General features: G+C 48.4%; 12 non-coding genes across 12 annotated transcripts; all 12 read left to right on the top strand.

Annotated features, from left to right (window-relative positions):
- Nucleotides 1-44: 44 nt before the first annotated feature.
- Nucleotides 45-235, top strand: LOC141195839 (U2 spliceosomal RNA). The gene has a single exon (XR_012268414.1). It is a non-coding gene; the product is annotated as a U2 spliceosomal RNA (small nuclear RNA).
- Nucleotides 236-1,355: 1,120 nt separating this feature from the next.
- Nucleotides 1,356-1,546, top strand: LOC141195418 (U2 spliceosomal RNA). The gene has a single exon (XR_012268010.1). It is a non-coding gene; the product is annotated as a U2 spliceosomal RNA (small nuclear RNA).
- A 1,117-nt stretch (nt 1,547-2,663) lies between these two features.
- On the top strand, nt 2,664-2,854 carry LOC141196019 (U2 spliceosomal RNA). The gene has a single exon (XR_012268588.1). It is a non-coding gene; the product is annotated as a U2 spliceosomal RNA (small nuclear RNA).
- A 6,015-nt stretch (nt 2,855-8,869) lies between these two features.
- LOC141195417 (U2 spliceosomal RNA) lies at nt 8,870-9,060 on the top strand. The gene has a single exon (XR_012268009.1). It is a non-coding gene; the product is annotated as a U2 spliceosomal RNA (small nuclear RNA).
- Nucleotides 9,061-10,179: 1,119 nt separating this feature from the next.
- On the top strand, nt 10,180-10,370 carry LOC141195416 (U2 spliceosomal RNA). Its single transcript, XR_012268008.1, has one exon. It is a non-coding gene; the product is annotated as a U2 spliceosomal RNA (small nuclear RNA).
- A 1,122-nt stretch (nt 10,371-11,492) lies between these two features.
- LOC141195414 (U2 spliceosomal RNA) lies at nt 11,493-11,683 on the top strand. The gene has a single exon (XR_012268006.1). It is a non-coding gene; the product is annotated as a U2 spliceosomal RNA (small nuclear RNA).
- Nucleotides 11,684-12,804: 1,121 nt separating this feature from the next.
- On the top strand, nt 12,805-12,995 carry LOC141195413 (U2 spliceosomal RNA). The gene has a single exon (XR_012268005.1). It is a non-coding gene; the product is annotated as a U2 spliceosomal RNA (small nuclear RNA).
- Nucleotides 12,996-14,116: 1,121 nt separating this feature from the next.
- LOC141195412 (U2 spliceosomal RNA) lies at nt 14,117-14,307 on the top strand. The gene has a single exon (XR_012268004.1). It is a non-coding gene; the product is annotated as a U2 spliceosomal RNA (small nuclear RNA).
- Nucleotides 14,308-15,428: 1,121 nt separating this feature from the next.
- On the top strand, nt 15,429-15,619 carry LOC141195411 (U2 spliceosomal RNA). The gene has a single exon (XR_012268003.1). It is a non-coding gene; the product is annotated as a U2 spliceosomal RNA (small nuclear RNA).
- Nucleotides 15,620-16,739: 1,120 nt separating this feature from the next.
- On the top strand, nt 16,740-16,930 carry LOC141196197 (U2 spliceosomal RNA). Its single transcript, XR_012268761.1, has one exon. It is a non-coding gene; the product is annotated as a U2 spliceosomal RNA (small nuclear RNA).
- A 1,119-nt stretch (nt 16,931-18,049) lies between these two features.
- LOC141195410 (U2 spliceosomal RNA) lies at nt 18,050-18,240 on the top strand. The gene has a single exon (XR_012268002.1). It is a non-coding gene; the product is annotated as a U2 spliceosomal RNA (small nuclear RNA).
- A 1,120-nt stretch (nt 18,241-19,360) lies between these two features.
- Nucleotides 19,361-19,551, top strand: LOC141195409 (U2 spliceosomal RNA). The gene has a single exon (XR_012268001.1). It is a non-coding gene; the product is annotated as a U2 spliceosomal RNA (small nuclear RNA).
- The last annotated feature ends 2,802 nt before the right edge of the window (nt 19,552-22,353 follow it).

The raw sequence follows: 22,353 nt of genomic DNA, 5'->3' as shown, positions 1-22,353 counted from the left end.
TCAGAATCCTTGGGTGGCACCGTAGTCGGAAACCAATTCTGGTTATCGCTTCTCGGCCTTTTGGCTAAGATCAAGTGTAGTATCTGTTCTTATCAGTTTAATATCTGATACGTCCCCTATCTGGGGACCATATATTAAATGGATTTTTAGAACAGGGAGATGGAAAAAGAGCTTGCTCTGTTCACTCCACGCATTGACCTGGTATTGCAGTATCTCCAGGACCGGTGCACCCCTTCTTTAATGCAGTTTCTAAAATCAGAAAGAATTGAATTCAATGCTTTTTGTTCATTTTGCTTGTTTGTCGGATTTTGGGATGGACTCTTTGGCTTTGCTTTTCTTCTCCTCATTGGATTTTTCATGTTAAAAGTTGCAGAAGCCAGATGACAAGCTCATTTTGGTTCAACTTCAGCAACTGTGCATTGCATTGCCATGTAATGTAATGTAATGCAATGCTATCTATCTAGCTCTCCCTCTATACTTCCTTTTGGATAAACAGACATATTAGGCAAGCATTTTGGAGCTTTCACCTAAATAACTACAGGTGGTGAGATAAGCTGCACAATATAATTGACCTTTCAGTATATTGTTGCACACACACCATCTATTTAGCAAATGCCCTTGTTATCAACAGCAGCCTTTTAAACTCACCTGAGCTAACAGGTATGTGAGCTGGTTACTCTGCTGCGCTTAAAATTTCTTTTTTGGTTTGCTACAATGCCTTTTCTGAAACGTTGTCTCCCTCTGCTGGAACACTGACTTCTTTTATTTAATGCCTGCAGACTATAAAAGAGAAACCAACCCAAAAAGTTTGGTTGATTAGTCTGTGGCATTCTTTTAAACTGTTGCTTATGGCGGTCTCTGTGAGCTTCTCAGTGACATTCAGCCATCCAGGTATCCCGCCTGCAGTAGACGGAATGTGGCAATGGAACGCTGGCTGCGCGTGTCATAATAGGCTCTGAGCCTTTATGTACCTGCGCACAGCAGCAGCCACCTTCAGTCTGCTGCTGGACAGCCAGCAGCAGCAGCAGCAGGAGAGGTAATTAATCAGCAACCCTCCTGCTAAGGGTAGACAGCTGCTCGTTCCACCCCCCCCCCGCCTTAATTGGTTCTCCTCCCTTCCAACGGTGTTGAGGCGGGTGGGAACAGCCGGGGGTTGAGGGTACTGTGCTAAAAGAGGTGGAGTTATGCAGATCTAAAACGCGTGGATTGCAGCAGCAGCAAGCCGAAAAGTGCAGGCATGTGAGGGATCTAGAGGTTGACAGCATGTCTTCTTAACGGGAGTCCAGGTGGCCATCTCCACAAATGGACTTTTCAGAATCCTTGGGTGGCACCGTAGTCGGAAACCAATTCTGGTTATCGCTTCTCGGCCTTTTGGCTAAGATCAAGTGTAGTATCTGTTCTTATCAGTTTAATATCTGATACGTCCCCTATCTGGGGACCATATATTAAATGGATTTTTAGAACAGGGAGATGGAAAAAGAGCTTGCTCTGTCCACTCCACGCATTGACCTGGTATTGCAGTATCTCCAGGACCGGTGCACCCCTTCTTTAATGCAGTTTCTAAAATCAGAAAGAATTGAATTCAATGCTTTTTGTTCATTTTGCTTGTTTGTCGGATTTTGGGATGGACTCTTTGGCTTTGCTTTTCTTCTCCTCATTGGATTTTTCATGTTAAAAGTTGCAGAAGCCAGATGACAAGCTCATTTTGGTTCAACTTCAGCAACTGTGCATTGCATTGCCATGTAATGTAATGTAATGCAATGCTATCTATCTAGCTCTCCCTCTATACTTCCTTTTGGATAAACAGACATATTAGGCAAGCATTTTGGAGCTTTCACCTAAATAACTACAGGTGGTGAGATAAGCTGCACAATATAATTGACCTTTCAGTATATTGTTGCACACACACCATCTATTTAGCAAATGCCCTTGTTATCAACAGCAGCCTTTTAAACTCACCTGAGCTAACAGGTATGTGAGCTGGTTACTCTGCTGCGCTTAAAATTTCTTTTTTGGTTTGCTACAATGCCTTTTCTGAAACGTTGTCTCCCTCTGCTGGAACACTGACTTCTTTCATTTAATGCCTGCAGACTATAAAAGAGAAACCAACCCAAAAAGTTTGGTTGATTAGTCTGTGGCATTCTTTTAAACTGTTGCTTATGGCGGTCTCTGTGAGCTTCTCAGTGACATTCAGCCATCCAGGTATCCCGCCTGCAGTAGACGGAATGTGGCAATGGAACGCTGGCTGCGCGTGTCATAATAGGCTCTGAGCCTTTATATACCTGCGCACAGCAGCAGCCACCTTCAGTCTGCTGCTGGACAGCCAGCAGCAGCAGCAGCAGGAGAGGTAATTAATCAGCAACCCTCCTGCTAAGGGTAGACAGCTGCTCGTTCCACCCCCCCGCCTTAATTGGTTCTCCTCCCTTCCAACGGTGTTGAGGCGGGTGGGAACAGCCGGGGGTTGAGGGTACTGTGCTAAAAGAGGTGGAGTTATGCAGATCTAAAACGCGTGGATTGCAGCAGCAGCAAGCCGAAAAGTGCAGGCATGTGAGGGATCTAGAGGTTGACAGCATGTCTTCTTAACGGGAGTCCAGGTGGCCATCTCCACAAATGGACTTTTCAGAATCCTTGGGTGGCACCGTAGTCGGAAACCAATTCTGGTTATCGCTTCTCGGCCTTTTGGCTAAGATCAAGTGTAGTATCTGTTCTTATCAGTTTAATATCTGATACGTCCCCTATCTTGGGACTATATATTAAATGGATTTTTAGAACAGGGAGATGGAAAAAGAGCTTGCTCTGTCCACTCCACGCATTGACCTGGTATTGCAGTATCTCCAGGACCGGTGCACCCCTTCTTTAATGCAGTTTCTAAAATCAGAAAGAATTGAATTCAATGCTTTTTGTTCATTTTGCTTGTTTGTCGGATTTTGGGATGGACTCTTTGGCTTTGCTTTTCTTCTCCTCATTGGATTTTTCATGTTAAAAGTTGCAGAAGCCAGATGACAAGCTCATTTTGGTTCAACTTCAGCAACTGTGCATTGCATTGCCATGTAATGTAATGTAATGCAATGCTATCTATCTAGCTCTCCCTCTATACTTCCTTTTGGATAAACAGACATATTAGGCAAGCATTTTGGAGCTTTCACCTAAATAACTACAGGTGGTGAGATAAGCTGCACAATATAATTGACCTTTCAGTATATTGTTGCACACACACCATCTATTTAGCAAATGCCCTTGTTATCAACAGCAGCCTTTTAAACTCACCTGAGCTAACAGGTATGTGAGCTGGTTACTCTGCTGCGCTTAAAATTTCTTTTTTGGTTTGCTACAATGCCTTTTCTGAAACGTTGTCTCCCTCTGCTGGAACACTGACTTCTTTCATTTAATGCCTGCAGAATATAAAAGAGAAACCAACCCAAAAAGTTTGGTTGATTAGTCTGTGGCATTCTTTTAAACTGTTGCTTATGGCGGTCTCTGTGAGCTTCTCAGTGACATTCAGCCATCCAGGTATCCCGCCTGCAGTAGACGGAATGTGGCAATGGAACGCTGGCTGCGCGTGTCATAATAGGCTCTGAGCCTTTATATACCTGCGCACAGCAGCAGCCACCTTCAGTCTGCTGCTGGACAGCCAGCAGCAGCAGCAGCAGGAGAGGTAATTAATCAGCAACCCTCCTGCTAAGGGTAGATGTAGCACCCTGAGGATTCGGCTGCTACAGGGGTATTGCACCTCAACCCAGAGGTGTGATATTCCACTCCCGGGTAAGGATGGAGTGTGGAACTGAGCTCGGTAGGCTGCATGCACTACACACATCCCATTTCCGAGGGGCAGGCCGACGGTACTCCCACTTAGAAATGTGCAGGTACGACCGTGTCTGTCCCTGGCTGGAGTGGGAGGGGGGTGGAACATCCCAAGTAGTGTAGGGGCAGATAGGGGGAGCAGCCTGGGTAAAGTTAGGAGCTCATTGGGTGCTGGTCACCTGAGCTCGCACATAGAGGGATATATAAGGTGGGCACCAACTAAGATCAGGGTCAGTTGCAGAGAGTCAGCAAGCAGAGGAGAAGAGCGGCCCAGAGTGAGAGAGGAGAGAAGAGAAAGAAAGACCCAGAGGGGGAGCAAGAAAGGACTCTAAGAACCCACATTCAATCCCCGGGTGAAGAGTCGGCACAGGGTACCGGATCCCAAACTGGTGGGGGCAAAAGCACACCCTAGCCAGACACCGGAGGCCGTGGGCAGCATCTGCCACGGCCACCCATCACATCCACCCCGAAGGCAGACCACGTGGAGGGTCAGGGAACCCAAGGCCAAGGGTCTCCCAACAGAAGGCCCGAGGGAGCTGGACCTAGGTGGATCCCTGGTGGGGACGGCCAGAGGAAAGGACAGAAGGAGAGCTCAGGGTCACGCTCCGGACTTACTTGGGGGTTGGCCGAGTCCAGGACCTGGTGGACGCAGCACGGCTCGGGTGGTCACTTGAAGCTGGAGTGACCGGAACATCAGCAGTGAGTAAATACCCTAAACTGCATAACCCGACTCTGTCTCATCTATGCTGCACCATCACAACCCCCATCCTCTGCACCTGATCCCCCTGAGGCTATACCCCTCCCGTTGGGGGTTATCCTATCAAGCTGCACCAACACCATCAGCCTCAGTGGACCCTGCTGCAGCGGCGGCCGTAGTGACCGCAATCCAACGGGTGGCGTAGTCGACACAAAGAACTTAATAACATCTGTAGGACTGCCACATACAACTGAGCTTGACACCCTGGGCACGGACCGGGTCACAGCCACTCGGCGACTACAACTCCCATCTGATCCGGCTCCGGGTATTCCCCCTAAAGAATATGGCCCAGGGGGTGCGTCAACTTTGGCGTAGTCGGCAGGATTACGTGCCCGCAACACCCGGGTACTGCGTGCCTGAAGAAAAGTGCAAGTTTACCTCAGAAAGAAGTCTCCTGCCGGTTCCGGAGGGTCCCCGCCATCGGACCCCATCACCAGTCGATTCCCGCCGGTTGTCCGCCATTAACAGCTTTTTCCCGCCATCTGCAGAGTTTCCCGCCACTGGGAAGCGGTTCCCGCCATTTCCAAGGATTTCCCGCCTTGGCAGAGCGGACGCCATTATGGGCGTGCCAGAAGATGGTAAGAGGCCGCCTCCCATCGTGGGCCGGGACCGAAAATGGCGCCAAAAGTGGAAACCGCCCCCACCAACAGAGACTGTGATGCTGGAGGTGTCGGTCAGCGTGAAAGAACAGCCCCTGGAGCTGACAGTCACCAAGTTGCCCCGGGACCGCCCTCGAGGTGGGAGGAGACGAAAGAAAAGAACGAAGATGGGTGCTGCCTGGAGGAGTCTGGAGCGAGCGCACCCGGAGGCAAGAAGCCTGGAGAAGAGTATCGGAGGAGCTTACCCGGAGATGGCGAGAAAGCAGAGCAGCACCGGCCCGTTGGCCAGGAGCCTGCTAGAAACGGAGGAAGGAGAGCAGAGCAGCACCGGCCCGCTGGCCAGGAGCCTGCTGGAAGAAGAGCAGAGCAGCACCGACCCGTTGGTCAGGAGCCTGCTGGAAACTACGACCCCACTAGGCCTAGTGGAGGTACCAGCACAGCTCCCCCGAGACCAGGAGTGTGCACAGACTGCCCTGGAGGGCCTCGCAAGTAGGATGGCCCGGGTACAGCGAGAGACATTGGCGGAGTGGAGCCGAGAGATGGCCCAGCAAACCAAGACCCGGAGCACGCCAACCAAGACGAGGAGACAGACCGCCTCTGAGGATGGCGCGGGAGGACCGAAGGCCGGAGACGGCGCCAAGAAGGGAGCCGAACGAGTGGAGGCAGGTAAAGGGGACGCCTATACCCCAAACCTGGAAACCGCGTACCTGCCCCAGCTCCCCGTCGCAGAGCCCGAAGTCTATCCTGCCGTGCCCGTAACCGCCACGCCACCGCTGCAGACTAGGCCTCAACCGGAAGCCGCCGACGCGACCCCTGTGACGTCACACGCCTCGACCCCGAGCGTGACCAAGCAGGAAATACCACCAGCCTGGTCGCAAGGCCTAGTACCCCCGGGCACCGCATTACCAACAGCGCCCCCTACCTCCGCGGAGCCCCCGGCCTGGTCGCAGGGCCAAGTAGCCCAGGGCGCCGCCGTCCTAACGGTGCCCTTCACCTTCCAGATACCCCAGGCCTGGCCGCAAGGCCTGGGCAACCCGGGCGCCAACACCACCGCGCCCATAAGACCAAGAGTGCCGCATCTGGGAGAGGACCTGTTTACCCAACACACGTGCCCGGATGGGCAGCCTTTCATCTGGCCCCAGGAATATCATGAACTGGAGCGGCAGAGGAAGGCTGGGGCCATGTGTGCACCCCTGATCCCGGCTCCAAAGCCCGTAAAGAGGATCTCGCCCCCGCTAGAAGAGGCCCAATTTGAGTGGGACCCCACCGGAGAAGATCTCATGGGGTTCACTCAAGAGACCCGGGCAGCTGCAGCAGAGCGTGCTGAGTGCTGCCGCCAGCAGCTCGAGGAGTTTGCAAGGGAGCGGAGAGAGAGGCGGGTCCGGGAACAACAGGCCCAAATAAGGAGCGCCGAGCAGAAGAGCCGGACCAGGAGGAGTCCCCGTGCAGCTCATGGTCCCCCTTCCACCGGGACTGTGATCAAGTTTAACATGCAGCACGGGTGGGGCTTCATCAGAGACCATCACACCCCCGGCGACGTCTTTGTCACGCGCAGAGACGTGGAGTCCCATCTGCCGGAGGGGCACAGAGGTCGTGACCTTTATATCGGGGACGAGGTCACCTTTACCCGGCACAAGTGTGCCAAAGGACCTTACGCCCTCCATGTGCATTGCCTGACAGAAGAGGAGCTGCGGTGTGAGGAGGAAGAGCAAGAGGACCCGGACGGGTCTGAAGCTAAAGGTAACCCCAAAGAAAGAGCAGGAGGAAGACGTCGTTAAGTACGGCAGAGCAGGTGCTGTAAATAGTTACCCGACCGGGGTACCTAGAAACTGTTAATGCAAATATAGTCCCCGTTGGGACCAGCAAGAGTAGACTGTTAACCCGTGTGTTCCCTATCCCCACTGACCGAGGACTGAAAGCGGTCATCCCTTCCCTTTACCTGGCCGAGGACTGAGAGCGGCCACACTACCCCTGTACATAGTTGCGCTTCCTAAGGCGCCCCTACTGGTTTTACCGTAAAACCACCTTTGAGAAAAGGAACTGTCGCATTTTGCCCGGTCAACAGTTGCACAGTGACCGGAGGAGGAGGAGAGCCGACGAGAATGTTTTATATAAAAAGTTTTATTGATGCGCTGATTTATATGATGTTTTATATGTTTTATATGTTTATGTTTATGAAAAAAAAAAATTGTATGTTTGGATGTTTTTGTCTTACAGCCCGAGGACGTGCTGTGATTTACCAGGGGGGAATGTAGCACCCTGAGGATTCGGCTGCTACAGGGGTATTGCACCTCAACCCAGAGGTGTGATATTCCACTCCCGGGTAAGGATGGAGTGTGGAACTGAGCTCGGTAGGCTGCATGCACTACACACATCCCATTTCCGAGGGGCAGGCCGATGGTACTCCCACTTAGAAATGTGCAGGTACGACCGTGTCTGTCCCTGGCTGGAGTGGGAGGGGGGTGGAACATCCCAAGTAGTGTAGGGGCAGATAGGGGGAGCAGCCTGGGTAAAGTTAGGAGCTCATTGGGTGCTGGTCACCTGAGCTCGCACATAGAGTGATATATAAGGTGGGCACCAACTAAGATCAGGGTCAGTTGCAGAGAGTCAGCAAGCAGAGGAGAAGAGCGGCCCAGAGTGAGAGAGGAGAGAAGAGAAAGAAAGACCCAGAGGGGGAGCAAGAAAGGACTCTAAGAACCCACATTCAATCCCCGGGTGAAGAGTCGGCACAGGGTACCGGATCCCAAACTGGTGGGGGGCAAAAGCACACCCTAGCCAGAGACCGGAGGCCATGGGCAGCATCTGCCACGGCCACCCATCACATCCACCCCGAAGGCAGACCACGTGGAGGGTCAGGGAACCCAAGGCCAAGGGTCTCCCAACAGAAGGCCCGAGGGAGCTGGACCTAGGTGGATCCCTGGTGGGGACGGCCAGAGGAAAGGACAGAAGGAGAGCTCAGGGTCACGCTCCGGACTTACTTGGGGGTTGGCCGAGTCCAGGACCTGGTGGACGCAGCACGGCTCGGGTGGTCACTTGAAGCTGGAGTGACCGGAACATCAGCAGTGAGTAAATACCCTAAACTGCATAACCCGACTCTGTCTCATCTATGCTGCACCATCACAACCCCCATCCTCTGCACCTGATCCCCCTGAGGCTATACCCCTCCCGTTGGGGGTTATCCTATCAAGCTGCACCAACACCATCAGCCTCAGTGGACCCTGCTGCAGCGGCGGCCGTAGTGACCGCAATCCAACGGGTGGCGTAGTCGACACAAAGAACTTAATAACATCTGTAGGACTGCCACATACAACTGAGCTTGACACCCTGGGCACGGACCGGGTCACAGCCACTCGGCGACTACAACTCCCATCTGATCCGGCTCCGGGTATTCCCCCTAAAGAATATGGCCCAGGGGGTGCGTCATAGACAGCTGCTCGTTCCACCCCCCCCCCGCCTTAATTGGTTCTCCTCCCTTCCAACGGTGTTGAGGCGGGTGGGAACAGCCGGGGGTTGAGGGTACTGTGCTAAAAGAGGTGGAGTTATGCAGATCTAAAACGCGTGGATTGCAGCAGCAGCAAGCCGAAAAGTGCAGGCATGTGAGGGATCTAGAGGTTGACAGCATGTCTTCTTAACGGGAGTCCAGGTGGCCATCTCCACAAATGGACTTTTCAGAATCCTTGGGTGGCACCGTAGTCGGAAACCAATTCTGGTTATCGCTTCTCGGCCTTTTGGCTAAGATCAAGTGTAGTATCTGTTCTTATCAGTTTAATATCTGATACGTCCCCTATCTGGGGACCATATATTAAATGGATTTTTAGAACAGGGAGATGGAAAAAGAGCTTGCTCTGTCCACTCCACGCATTGACCTGGTATTGCAGTATCTCCAGGACCGGTGCACCCCTTCTTTAATGCAGTTTCTAAAATCAGAAAGAATTGAATTCAATGCTTTTTGTTCATTTTGCTTGTTTGTCGGATTTTGGGATGGACTCTTTGGCTTTGCTTTTCTTCTCCTCATTGGATTTTTCATGTTAAAAGTTGCAGAAGCCAGATGACAAGCTCATTTTGGTTCAACTTCAGCAACTGTGCATTGCATTGCCATGTAATGTAATGTAATGCAATGCTATCTATCTAGCTCTCCCTCTATACTTCCTTTTGGATAAACAGACATATTAGGCAAGCATTTTGGAGCTTTCACCTAAATAACTACAGGTGGTGAGATAAGCTGCACAATATAATTGACCTTTCAGTATATTGTTGCACACACACCATCTATTTAGCAAATGCCCTTGTTATCAACAGCAGCCTTTTAAACTCACCTGAGCTAACAGGTATGTGAGCTGGTTACTCTGCTGCGCTTAAAATTTCTTTTTTGGTTTGCTACAATGCCTTTTCTGAAACGTTGTCTCCTCTGCTGGAACACTGACTTCTTTCATTTAATGCCTGCAGACTATAAAAGAGAAACCAACCCAAAAAGTTTGGTTGATTAGTCTGTGGCATTCTTTTAAACTGTTGCTTATGGTGGTCTCTGTGAGCTTCTCAGTGACATTCAGCCATCCAGGTATCCCGCCTGCAGTAGACGGAATGTGGCAATGGAACGCTGGCTGCGCGTGTCATAATAGGCTCTGAGCCTTTATATACCTGCGCACAGCAGCAGCCACCTTCAGTCTGCTGCTGGACAGCCAGCAGCAGCAGCAGCAGGAGAGGTAATTAATCAGCAACCCTCCTGCTAAGGGTAGACAGCTGCTCGTTCCACCCCCCCCCCGCCTTAATTGGTTCTCCTCCCTTCCAACGGTGTTGAGGCGGGTGGGAACAGCCGGGGGTTGAGGGTACTGTGCTAAAAGAGGTGGAGTTATGCAGATCTAAAACGCGTGGATTGCAGCAGCAGCAAGCCGAAAAGTGCAGGCATGTGAGGGATCTAGAGGTTGACAGCATGTCTTCTTAACGGGAGTCCAGGTGGCCATCTCCACAAATGGACTTTTCAGAATCCTTCGGTGGCACCGTAGTCGGAAACCAATTCTGGTTATCGCTTCTCGGCCTTTTGGCTAAGATCAAGTGTAGTATCTGTTCTTATCAGTTTAATATCTGATACGTCCCCTATCTGGGGACCATATATTAAATGGATTTTTAGAACAGGGAGATGGAAAAAGAGCTTGCTCTGTCCACTCCACGCATTGACCTGGTATTGCAGTATCTCCAGGACCGGTGCACCCCTTCTTTAATGCAGTTTCTAAAATCAGAAAGAATTGAATTCAATGCTTTTTGTTCAATTTGCTTGTTTGTCGGATTTTGGGATGGACTCTTTGGCTTTGCTTTTCTTCTCCTCATTGGATTTTTCATGTTAAAAGTTGCAGAAGCCAGATGACAAGCTCATTTTGGTTCAACTTCAGCAACTGTGCATTGCATTGCCATGTAATGTAATGTAATGCAATGCTATCTATCTAGCTCTCCCTCTATACTTCCTTTTGGATAAACAGACATATTAGGCAAGCATTTTGGAGCTTTCACCTAAATAACTACAGGTGGTGAGATAAGCTGCACAATATAATTGACCTTTCAGTATATTGTTGCACACACACCATCTATTTAGCAAATGCCCTTGTTATCAACAGCAGCCTTTTAAACTCACCTGAGCTAACAGGTATGTGAGCTGGTTACTCTGCTGCGCTTAAAATTTCTTTTTTGGTTTGCTACAATGCCTTTTCTGAAACGTTGTCTCCCTCTGCTGGAACACTGACTTCTTTCATTTAATGCCTGCAGACTATAAAAGAGAAACCAACCCAAAAAGTTTGGTTGATTAGTCTGTGGCATTCTTTTAAACTGTTGCTTATTGCGGTCTCTGTGAGCTTCTCAGTGACATTCAGCCATCCAGGTATCCCGCCTGCAGTAGACGGAATGTGGCAATGGAACGCTGGCTGCGCGTGTCATAATAGGCTCTGAGCCTTTATATACCTGCGCACAGCAGCAGCCACCTTCAGTCTGCTGCTGGACAGCCAGCAGCAGCAGCAGCAGGAGAGGTAATTAATCAGCAACCCTCCTGCTAAGGGTAGACAGCTGCTCGTTCCACCCCCCCCCCCCGCCTTAATTGGTTCTCCTCCCTTCCAACGGTGTTGAGGCGGGTGGGAACAGCCGGGGGTTGAGGGTACTGTGCTAAAAGAGGTGGAGTTATGCAGATCTAAAACGCGTGGATTGCAGCAGCAGCAAGCCGAAAAGTGCAGGCATGTGAGGGATCTAGAGGTTGACAGCATGTCTTCTTAACGGGAGTCCAGGTGGCCATCTCCACAAATGGACTTTTCAGAATCCTTGGGTGGCACCGTAGTCGGAAACCAATTCTGGTTATCGCTTCTCGGCCTTTTGGCTAAGATCAAGTGTAGTATCTGTTCTTATCAGTTTAATATCTGATACGTCCCCTATCTGGGGACCATATATTAAATGGATTTTTAGAACAGGGAGATGGAAAAAGAGCTTGCTCTGTCCACTCCACGCATTGACCTGGTATTGCAGTATCTCCAGGACCGGTGCACCCCTTCTTTAATGCAGTTTCTAAAATCAGAAAGAATTGAATTCAATGCTTTTTGTTCATTTTGCTTGTTTGTCGGATTTTGGGATGGACTCTTTGGCTTTGCTTTTCTTCTCCTCATTGGATTTTTCATGTTAAAAGTTGCAGAAGCCAGATGACAAGCTCATTTTGGTTCAACTTCAGCAACTGTGCATTGCATTGCCATGTAATGTAATGTAATGCAATGCTATCTATCTAGCTCTCCCTCTATACTTCCTTTTGGATAAACAGACATATTAGGCAAGCATTTTGGAGCTTTCACCTAAATAACTACAGGTGGTGAGATAAGCTGCACAATATAATTGACCTTTCAGTATATTGTTGCACACACACCATCCATTTATCAAATGCCCTTGTTATCAACAGCAGCCTTTTAAACTCACCTGAGCTAACAGGTATGTGAGCTGGTTACTCTTCTGCGCTTAAAATTTCTTTTTTGGTTTGCTACAATGCCTTTTCTGAAACGTTGTCTCCCTCTGCTGGAACACTGACTTCTTTCATTTAATGCCTGCAGACTATAAAAGAGAAACCAACCCAAAAAGTTTGGTTGATTAGTCTGTGGCATTCTTTTAAACTGTTGCTTATGGCGGTCTCTGTGAGCTTCTCAGTGACATTCAGCCATCCAGGTATCCCGCCTGCAGTAGACGGAATGTGGCAATGGAACGCTGGCTGCGCGTGTCATAATAGGCTCTGAGCCTTTATATACCTGCGCACAGCAGCAGCCACCTTCAGTCTGCTGCTGGACAGCCAGCAGCAGCAGCAGCAGGAGAGGTAATTAATCAGCAACCCTCCTGCTAAGGGTAGACAGCTGCTCGTTCCACCCCCCCCCCCGCCTTAATTGGTTCTCCTCCCTTCCAACGGTGTTGAGGCGGGTGGGAACAGCCGGGGGTTGAGGGTACTGTGCTAAAAGAGGTGGAGTTATGCAGATCTAAAACGCGTGGATTGCAGCAGCAGCAAGCCGAAAAGTGCAGGCATGTGAGGGATCTAGAGGTTGACAGCATGTCTTCTTAACGGGAGTCCAGGTGGCCATCTCCACAAATGGACTTTTCAGAATCCTTGGGTGGCACCGTAGTCGGAAACCAATTCTGGTTATCGCTTCTCGGCCTTTTGGCTAAGATCAAGTGTAGTATCTGTTCTTATCAGTTTAATATCTGATACGTCCCCTATCTGGGGACCATATATTAAATGGATTTTTAGAACAGGGAGATGGAAAAAGAGCTTGCTCTGTCCACTCCACGCATTGACCTGGTATTGCAGTATCTCCAGGACCGGTGCACCCCTTCTTTAATGCAGTTTCTAAAATCAGAAAGAATTGAATTCAATGCTTTTTGTTCATTTTGCTTGTTTGTCGGATTTTGGGATGGACTCTTTGGCTTTGCTTTTCTTCTCCTCATTGGATTTTTCATGTTAAAAGTTGCAGAAGCCAGATGACAAGCTCATTTTGGTTCAACTTCAGCAACTGTGCATTGCATTGCCATGTAATGTAATGTAATGCAATGCTATCTATCTAGCTCTCCCTCTATACTTCCTTTTGGATAAACAGACATATTAGGCAAGCATTTTGGAGCTTTCACCTAAATAACTACAGGTGGTGAGATAAGCTGCACAATATAATTGACCTTTCAGTATATTGTTGCACACACACCATCTATTTAGCAAATGCCCTTGTTATCAACAGCAGCCTTTTAAACTCACCTGAGCTAACAGGTATGTGAGCTGGTTACTCTGCTGCGCTTAAAATTTCTTTTTTGGTTTGCTACAATGCCTTTTCTGAAACGTTGTCTCCCTCTGCTGGAACACTGACTTCTTTCATTTAATGCCTGCAGACTATAAAAGAGAAACCAACCCAAAAAGTTTGGTTGATTAGTCTGTGGCATTCTTTTAAACTGTTGCTTATGGCGGTCTCTGTGAGCTTCTCAGTGACATTCAGCCATCCAGGTATCCCGCCTGCAGTAGACGGAATGTGGCAATGGAACGCTGGCTGCGCGTGTCATAATAGGCTCTGAGCCTTTATATACCTGCGCACAGCAGCAGCCACCTTCAGTCTGCTGCTGGACAGCCAGCAGCAGCAGCAGCAGGAGAGGTAATTAATCAGCAACCCTCCTGCTAAGGGTAGACAGCTGCTCGTTCCACCCCCCCCCCCGCCTTAATTGGTTCTCCTCCCTTCCAACGGTGTTGAGGCGGGTGGGAACAGACGGGGGTTGAGGGTACTGTGCTAAAAGAGGTGGAGTTATGCAGATCTAAAACGCGTGGATTGCAGCAGCAGCAAGCCGAAAAGTGCAGGCATGTGAGGGATCTAGAGGTTGACAGCATGTCTTCTTAACGGGAGTCCAGGTGGCCATCTCCACAAATGGACTTTTCAGAATCCTTGGGTGGCACCGTAGTCGGAAACCAATTCTGGTTATCGCTTCTCGGCCTTTTGGCTAAGATCAAGTGTAGTATCTGTTCTTATCAGTTTAATATCTGATACGTCCCCTATCTGGGGACCATATATTAAATGGATTTTTAGAACAGGGAGATGGAAAAAGAGCTTGCTCTGTCCACTCCACGCATTGACCTGGTATTGCAGTATCTCCAGGACCGGTGCACCCCTTCTTTAATGCAGTTTCTAAAATCAGAAAGAATTGAATTCAATGCTTTTTGTTCATTTTGCTTGTTTGTCGGATTTTGGGATGGACTCCTTGGCTTTGGTTTTCTTCTCCTCATTGGATTTTTCATGTTAAAAGTTGCAGAAGCCAAATGACAAGCTCATTTTGGTTCAACTTCAGCAACTGTGCATTGCATTGCCATGTAATGTAATGTAATGCAATGCTATCTATCTAGCTCTCCCTCTATACTTCCTTTTGGATAAACAGACATATTAGGCAAGCATTTTGGAGCTTTCACCTAAATAACTACAGGTGGTGAGATAAGCTGCACAATATAATTGACCTTTCAGTATATTGTTGCACACACACCATCTATTTAGCAAATGCCCTTGTTATCAACAGCAGCCTTTTAAACTCACCTGAGCTAACAGGTATGTGAGCTGGTTACTCTGCTGCGCTTAAAATTTCTTTTTTGGTTTGCTACAATGCCTTTTCTGAAACGTTGTCTCCCTCTGCTGGAACACTGACTTCTTTCATTTAATGCCTGCAGACTATAAAAGAGAAACCAACCCAAAAAGTTTGGTTGATTAGTCTGTGGCATTCTTTTAAACTGTTGCTTATGGCGGTCTCTGTGAGCTTCTCAGTGACATTCAGCCATCCAGGTATCCCGCCTGCAGTAGACGGAATGTGGCAATGGAACGCTGGCTGCGCGTGTCATAATAGGCTCTGAGCCTTTATATACCTGCGCACAGCAGCAGCCACCTTCAGTCTGCTGCTGGACAGCCAGCAGCAGCAGCAGCAGGAGAGGTAATTAATCAGCAACCCTCCTGCTAAGGGTAGACAGCTGCTCGTTCCACCCCCCCCCCCGCCTTAATTGGTTCTCCTCCCTTCCAACGGTGTTGAGGCGGGTGGGAACAGCCGGGGGTTGAGGGTAATGTGCTAAAAGAGGTGGAGTTATGCAGATCTAAAACGCGTGGATTGCAGCAGCAGCAAGCCGAAAAGTGCAGGCATGTGAGGGATCTAGAGGTTGACAGCATGTCTTCTTAACGGGAGTCCAGGTGGCCATCTCCACAAATGGACTTTTCAGAATCCTTGGGTGGCACCGTAGTCGGAAACCAATTCTGGTTATCGCTTCTCGGCCTTTTGGCTAAGATCAAGTGTAGTATCTGTTCTTATCAGTTTAATATCTGATACGTCCCCTATCTGGGGACCATATATTAAATGGATTTTTAGAACAGGGAGATGGAAAAAGAGCTTGCTCTGTCCACTCCACGCATTGACCTGGTATTGCAGTATCTCCAGGACCGGTGCACCCCTTCTTTAATGCAGTTTCTAAAATCAGAAAGAATTGAATTCAATGCTTTTTGTTCATTTTGCTTGTTTGTCGGATTTTGGGATGGACTCTTTGGCTTTGCTTTTCTTCTCCTCATTGGATTTTTCATGTTAAAAGTTGCAGAAGCCAGATGACAAGCTCATTTTGGTTCAACTTCAGCAACTGTGCATTGCATTGCCATGTAATGTAATGTAATGCAATGCTATCTATCTAGCTCTCCCTCTATACTTCCTTTTGGATAAACAGACATATTAGGCAAGCATTTTGGAGCTTTCACCTAAATAACTACAGGTGGTGAGATAAGCTGCACAATATAATTGACCTTTCAGTATATTGTTGCACACACACCATCTATTTAGCAAATGCCCTTGTTATCAACAGCAGCCTTTTAAACTCACCTGAGCTAACAGGTATGTGAGCTGGTTACTCTGCTGCGCTTAAAATTTCTTTTTTGGTTTGCTACAATGCCTTTTCTGAAACGTTGTCTCCCTCTGCTGGAACACTGACTTCTTTCATTTAATGCCTGCAGACTATAAAAGAGAAACCAACCCAAAAAGTTTGGTTGATTAGTCTGTGGCATTCTTTTAAACTGTTGCTTATGGCGGTCTCTGTGAGCTTCTCAGTGACATTCAGCCATCCAGGTATCCCGCCTGCAGTAGACGGAATGTGGCAATGGAACGCTGGCTGCGCGTGTCATAATAGGCTCTGAGCCTTTATATACCTGCGCACAGCAGCAGCCACCTTCAGTCTGCTGCTGGACAGCCAGCAGCAGCAGCAGCAGGAGAGGTAATTAATCAGCAACCCTCCTGCTAAGGGTAGACAGCTGCTCGTTCCACCCCCCCCCCGCCTTAATTGGTTCTCCTCCCTTCCAACGGTGTTGAGGCGGGTGGGAACAGCCGGGGGTTGAGGGTAATGTGCTAAAAGAGGTGGAGTTATGCAGATCTAAAACGCGTGGATTGCAGCAGCAGCAAGCCGAAAAGTGCAGGCATGTGAGGGATCTAGAGGTTGACAGCATGTCTTCTTAACGGGAGTCCAGGTGGCCATCTCCACAAATGGACTTTTCAGAATCCTTGGGTGGCACCGTAGTCGGAAAGCAATTCTGGTTATCACTTCTCGGCCATTTGGCTAAGATCAAGTGTAGTATCTGTTCTTAGCAGTTTAATATCTGATACGTCCCCTATCTGGGGACCCTATATTAAATGGATTTTTAGAACAGGGAGATGGAAAAAGAGCTTGCTCTGTCCACTCCACGCATTGACCTGGTATTGCAGTATCTCCAGGACCGGTGCACCCCTTCTTTAATGCAGTTTCTAAAATCAGAAAGAATTGAATTCAATGCTTTTTGTTCATTTTGCTTGTTTTTCGGATTTTGGGATGGACTCTTTGGCTTTGCTTTTCTTCTCCTCATTGGATTTTTCATGTTAAAAGTTGCAGAAGCCAGATGACAAGCTCATTTTGGTTCAACTTCAGCAACTGTGCATTGCATTGCCATGTAATGTAATGTAATGCAATGCTATCTATCTAGCTCTCCCTCTATACTTCCTTTTGGATAAACAGACATATTAGGCAAGCATTTTGGAGCTTTCACCTAAATAACTACAGGTGGTGAGATAAGCTGCACAATATAATTGACCTTTCAGTATATTGTTGCACACACACCATCTATTTAGCAAATGCCCTTGTTATCAACAGCAGCCTTTTAAACTCACCTGAGCTAACAGGTATGTGAGCTGGTTACTCTGCTGCGCTTAAAATTTCTTTTTTGGTTTGCTACAATGCCTTTTCTGAAACGTTGTCTCCCTCTGCTGGAACACTGACTTCTTTCATTCAATGCCTGCAGACTATAAAAGAGAAACCAACCCAAAAAGTTTGGTTGATTAGTCTGTGGCATTCTTTTAAACTGTTGCTTATGGCGGTCTCTGTGAGCTTCTCAGTGACATTCAGCCATCCAGGTATCCCGCCTGCAGTAGACGGAATGTGGCAATGGAACGCTGGCTGCGCGTGTCATAATAGGCTCTGAGCCTTTATATACCTGCGCACAGCAGCAGCCACCTTCAGTCTGCTGCTGGACAGCCAGCAGCAGCAGCAGCAGGAGAGGTAATTAATCAGCAACCCTCCTGCTAAGGGTAGACAGCTGCTCGTTCCACCCCCCCCCGCCTTAATTGGTTCTCCTCCCTTCCAACGGTGTTGAGGCGGGTGGGAACAGCCGGGGGTTGAGGGTACTGTGCTAAAAGAGGTGGAGTTATGCAGATCTAAAACGCGTGGATTGCAGCAGCAGCAAGCCGAAAAGTGCAGGCATGTGAGGGATCTAGAGGTTGACAGCATGTCTTCTTAACGGGAGTCCAGGTGGCCATCTCCACAAATGGACTTTTCAGAATCCTTGGGTGGCACCGTAGTCGGAAACCAATTCTGGTTATCGCTTCTCGGCCTTTTGGCTAAGATCAAGTGTAGTATCTGTTCTTATCAGTTTAATATCTGATACGTCCCCTATCTGGGGACCATATATTAAATGGATTTTTAGAACAGGGAGATGGAAAAAGAGCTTGCTCTGTCCACTCCACGCATTGACCTGGTATTGCAGTATCTCCAGGACCGGTGCACCCCTTCTTTAATGCAGTTTCTAAAATCAGAAAGAATTGAATTCAATGCTTTTTGTTCATTTTGCTTGTTTGTCGGAATTTGGGATGGACTCTTTGGCTTTGCTTTTCTTCTCCTCATTGGATTTTTCATGTTAAAAGTTGCAGAAGCCAGATGACAAGCTCATTTTGGTTCAACTTCAGCAACTGTGCATTGCATTGCCATGTAATGTAATGTAATGCAATGCTATCTATCTAGCTCTCCCTCTATACTTCCTTTTGGATAAACAGACATATTAGGCAAGCATTTTGGAGCTTTCACCTAAATAACTACAGGTGGTGAGATAAGCTGCACAATATAATTGACCTTTCAGTATATTGTTGCACACACACCATCTATTTAGCAAATGCCCTTGTTATCAACAGCAGCCTTTTAAACTCACCTGAGCTAACAGGTATGTGAGCTGGTTACTCTGCTGCGCTTAAAATTTCTTTTTTGATTTGCTACAATGCCTTTTCTGAAACGTTGTCTCCCTCTGCTGGAACACTGACTTCTTTCATTTAATGCCTGCAGACTATAAAAGAGAAACCAACCTAAAAAGTTTGGTTGATTAGTCTGTGGCATTCTTTTAAACTGTTGCTTATGGCGGTCTCTGTGAGCTTCTCAGTGACATTCAGCCATCCAGGTATCCCGCCTGCAGTAGACGGAATGTGGCAATGGAACGCTGGCTGCGCGTGTCATAATAGGCTCTGAGCCTTTATATACCTGCGCACAGCAGCAGCCACCTTCAGTCTGCTGCTGGACAGCCAGCAGCAGCAGCAGCAGGAGAGGTAATTAATCAGCAACCCTCCTGCTAAGGGTAGACAGCTGCTCGTTCCACCCCCCCCCCGCCTTAATTGGTTCTCCTCCCTTCCAACGGTGTTGAGGCGGGTGGGAACAGCCGGGGGTTGAGGGTACTGTGCTAAAAGAGGTGGAGTTATGCAGATCTAAAACGCGTGGATTGCAGCAGCAGCAAGCCGAAAAGTGCAGGCATGTGAGGGATCTAGAGGTTGACAGCATGTCTTCTTAACGGGAGTCCAGGTGGCCATCTCCACAAATGGACTTTTCAGAATCCTTGGGTGGCACCGTAGTCGGAAACCAATTCTGGTTATCGCTTCTCGGCCTTTTGGCTAAGATCAAGTGTAGTATCTGTTCTTATCAGTTTAATATCTGATACGTCCCCTATCTGGGGACCATATATTAAATGGATTTTTAGAACAGGGAGATGGAAAAAGAGCTTGCTCTGTCCACTCCACGCATTGACCTGGTATTGCAGTATCTCCAGGACCGGTGCACCCCTTCTTTAATGCAGTTTCTAAAATCAGAAAGAATTGAATTCAATGCTTTTTGTTCATTTTGCTTGTTTGTCGGATTTTGGGATGGACTCTTTGGCTTTGCTTTTCTTCTCCTCATTGGATTTTTCATGTTAAAAGTTGCAGAAGCCAGATGACAAGCTCATTTTGGTTCAACTTCAGCAACTGTGCATTGCATTGCCATGTAATGTAATGTAATGCAATGCTATCTATCTAGCTCTCCCTCTATACTTCCTTTTGGATAAACAGACATATTAGGCAAGCATTTTGGAGCTTTCACCTAAATAACTACAGGTGGTGAGATAAGCTGCACAATATAATTGACCTTTCAGTATATTGTTGCACACACACCATCTATTTAGCAAATGCCCTTGTTATCAACAGCAGCCTTTTAAACTCACCTGAGCTAACAGGTATGTGAGCTGGTTACTCTGCTGCGCTTAAAATTTCTTTTTTGGTTTGCTACAATGCCTTTTCTGAAATGTTGTCTCCCTCTGCTGGAACACTGACTTCTTTCATTTAATGCCTGCAGACTATAAAAGAGAAACCAACCCAAAAAGTTTGGTTGATTAGTCTGTGGCATTCTTTTAAACTGTTGCTTATGGCGGTCTCTGTGAGCTTCTCAGTGACATTCAGCCATCCAGGTATCCCGCCTGCAGTAGACGGAATGTGGCAATGGAACGCTGGCTGCGCGTGTCATAATAGGCTCTGAGCCTTTATATACCTGCGCACAGCAGCAGCCACCTTCAGTCTGCTGCTGGACAGCCAGCAGCAGCAGCAGCAGGAGAGGTAATTAATCAGCAACCCTCCTGCTAAGGGTAGACAGCTGCTCGTTCCACCCCCCCCCCCGCCTTAATTGGTTCTCCTCCCTTCCAACGGTGTTGAGGCGGGTGGGAACAGCCGGGGGTTGAGGGTACTGTGCTAAAAGAGGTGGAGTTATGCAGATCTAAAACGCGTGGATTGCAGCAGCAGCAAGCCGAAAAGTGCAGGCATGTGAGGGATCTAGAGGTTGACAGCATGTCTTCTTAACGGGAGTCCAGGTGGCCATCTCCACAAATGGACTTTTCAGAATCCTTGGGTGGCACCGTAGTCGGAAACCAATTCTGGTTATCGCTTCTCGGCCTTTTGGCTGAGACCAAGTGCTTCACAGCAGGAGGTTTCAGTTGAAGGGCACTCAGGTACCCCTCTCCTTGGCCTGGCAGGATCGTCCACTTCGGTGGGCTTCACCTGCCTGCTGCTATTAGGGAGAGGGATTAGTCCTAGGGTAACGGGCAGCGATCCCCCAGCCTTCAGGTGCTTTATCTCAAAGCTCTGAAGGCGCAGATTGCAGGCGGTTGCAATTTGCATTTTGTTGCGCCATACCATGGAGGTTGACCCCAACCTCGTGCCTCTATATGCGAGGCTTAAGAACACTATAAGGGTCCGCTTTACGGCTGGTGGTTCCGATATGCGGAATCTGGGATATGTAGTCCAGGACGTGCTTGAGAAACTGCTCCACGTCAGAACCAACGAAATCCTTTCTATCCAGGATTATCCTCGACGTGGAGATTATGATGTAACCTTTACTGGCGAAGGTATTTTCAAAGATGTTTTGTCCAGAGTTAAGTCGGTAGAAAATAGCCCTGGTCTAAAAGGGATTCAGATCATCGAGCACGTCCTGGATGAGGTAAAGATGGTGGTTGTGAAAATCTTCTCACCCTTCATAACAGCACCAGAGGTTATTTCCTTTTTGTCAGTTTATTTTAAAAGTGTGAAATTGATTGGGAAAGTGTTGAATGAGTTTAACATCTGGACCTCAAAATGGAAGTTTTTAGTAAAATGTGAAAGAGACCCTAAATTCCCTGGAGGTGTGAGACTTCCTCCAGCTCGATTTAAAATAGGGCAAACTAATGGGGATTTTTTTTTCTCAGGAATGCCACTTTTCTGTAGGTATTGTGGTCTCTATGGGCACTCTAAGGATAGTTGTGGTGCCACTTGTAGAAATTGTGCCAGTACTGAACATGACACAAAGGAGTGCCCAAATGAAAAAAAATGCTCTTTTTGTCGGACACCTGGTCATTTCTATTTTTCTTGCCCTCACAGGTTCAGAGAGGATGAACAAAAACAAAAGGAGAAGTCCAAGACATCCGGAAATGGACGGGCCAATCAGACCACCCCTCAGGAGGAGGAACAACAACCTGGAGCCTCGGGAGGTGATAAGGGCGCTTCGACTAGTAACAATCCCTCCGAGTCAATGACAGGTAACTCACAGGAGCCCAGGAGCTGGCTGAAAGACCATAAGGAGGCTAAAAGGAAGGCTGAGAAAGATCATAAAGGGGCGGTCGGTAAGGCCAAAAAAGAGCGCCAAAAGGCTGACACCGAGCCCAAAATTCCCACTGGGTCTCACGAGAGCGAGGGCGGTACGTGGCATTTGGTGAGGTCTCATAATAAGAAAAAGAATGGTTCCGTGGAGGTGGCTAATAGGGAGGAGATGGATACATCCCCTCACGGGGGTGTAGACTCTGGAATCCCGAGGTCCCGGGGCTCTGCTGCCCCAGGTGGGGCCCCGAACCTGGCTGCCTCCGGGGACTCTGAGGCTCCGCCATGTGCGCAGCCTGACCCTGTGTTACGACCCTCTGCGGGTCAGCAGGGGAGTGCGGAGCCTCTCGGAGACCCACCTGACGAGGACCTAAATGGTCAGCCTATGGAGACCCAGTGTAACCTTTCTCACAATATCCTTCCGAGCTACACCCCAGTAGCGTCGGGTCTTAATTTAAGTGAATGTTCCTTCTCCGATGATGAAGATTCTTT

This window comes from Phyllobates terribilis, unplaced genomic scaffold (assembly GCF_046119375.1).
Source record: "Phyllobates terribilis strain yellow unplaced genomic scaffold, ASM4611937v1 Scaffold_74__1_contigs__length_7073193, whole genome shotgun sequence".
NCBI lineage: Eukaryota > Metazoa > Chordata > Amphibia > Anura > Dendrobatidae > Phyllobates > Phyllobates terribilis.
Note: the sequence above shows the minus strand (reverse complement) of the source record. Positions and strands in the feature narration are given on the sequence as shown.